Below are 1,893 nucleotides of genomic sequence, written 5' to 3' on the forward strand. Positions count from 1 at the left end.
AGTTTAATAGTATTATGTTTTGATTAGTAGCACACCATTCAGAATTTTTAATCATTTTTTAAGATATTTGTGTTTTAAAAATCAAGAACATTGTAGTTAGACAAGTTTAAATTGAAGCAATGATATTGTGTTTGTCATTTATTATCTTAATTTTCTTTTATTATTTATATTTCACTTAAAGTTGAAGCAATGATATTGTGTTTGTCATTTTTTAACTTGGTTTGTTTGAAAATATTCATACAAACCAAGTTAAAATATAAACAGTATATTTTGACAGCAACACAACCATACGATCATTTTTAGAGGATACATATAATTACCCAAAAGTATAATATTTAATATTACGATAAAAAGTGAGTCATAGTTCACATAAATTTGTTAACGCTCTTGTGATGTTCCTTCACCGTACCTGTCTAGCGTACACAGTAAGTCCTGCATTATAACCAGAGTCTCCTGGAGGGAGAGCGAGATCATTGTGTATAGATCTATATAGGATTGACAACCCCACACCTCAACTGTTCGCTAAAGTTATGCCGGCAAGTCTAGGGTGACAAAAGTCTACCAATTCCGACGTCTGAAGAACGTTGTTCAGGCATATCAGTCACATCAAGCATGGTTATAATAACTCACATACGGATTAACAAAAGTACTTGGTTTATGAGAAGCTTACATTTATTAGTTTTATAAAACAAAATAAAACTATATACTATTTTCAGTACAACATTCACTTACATCTTGGTCTTAGGGTTTAAGACTATAGTTCACCTTTATCAAAATATTGGTTTTTCTGGAAACATACATTATTACATTACAAGGAAAAGATACAAAGGAATTACATACAATTACAGTTCATATTAAAGAAAATATCAGATTTTCTGGAAGTATATGTGACATCCCCATTTTCACGGCGAGAAAAGACCGATTTTGTTTATGTTTTATAAAAATCAGAGTACCTTTTTAATTAAATGCTACGAAATTTTTTCCCAGTAAAACATTATAAATATGTTATCAAAGCATTTCTGAAGAAAAATATTTTTATTCATTTTAAAACATCTGGGAATACAGAAACATAAGCATAAACAAAACGTACATTCATTATCACTAGTGATTTATATCTCTTTAATATCTCAGTGTAATGTGACTTCATATCAACACATGTGATATAAATAAACTGAATGGGTCAGGTTGGGAAACCTGGTGAGTACATAGGGTTTTCAACCCACAATAATATAATTATTATGTTTAATCATCAAACAGTTAACTCAATTACCCATCTCCATTATCCTCTTTACTCTTAAGGATCTACCCTAAGAATCAACTATTTCTCATTCATTTATTCACAAGGATTATCCTAAGGAATAGGCACAAAATCGATCGTTGCCAGGGTTTGCTCAACAGGCACTAAATCCATAGCGCTAGCGTTATCTCATTTATCGACAATATTGTTTCTGAGAATCCACTCGCAATACATGTCAATGGGTTTTTAGAGTACACCGGTGAACACATCGTTCACAACACCTACAGGTAGCGAGCCTGCTAGTGTTCCACTGGGTTGTCTAGACTAGTCCATGGTTGTCATCCATACTCTGCTAGATGACGGGGCCATCACTTGGATCATCGCTTTAGTCATCGTTTTGCTCATCGTTTGGCTCATCACTTAGGTCATCGCTTCTCACCATATTTTACCACTTATACATCATCGCTCATCATTCATCTCATCTCTCATCGCTCATCATTTATCTCATCTTTAAGCTACCTATGTTCTACCCAACACATTTTGTAGATATAAAATACGTATACAGTTTAAATCATTTAAAACATATATAAAATCGTTCATCCAACATAAACAGCAAGTATACAGATAATATGCACATATAGCACGTAGTTTATATA

The sequence above is a fragment of the Lactuca saligna genome, chromosome 2 (assembly GCF_052625555.1).
Source record: "Lactuca saligna cultivar CGN05327 chromosome 2, ASM5262555v1, whole genome shotgun sequence".
NCBI classification, from domain to species: domain Eukaryota; kingdom Viridiplantae; phylum Streptophyta; class Magnoliopsida; order Asterales; family Asteraceae; genus Lactuca; species Lactuca saligna.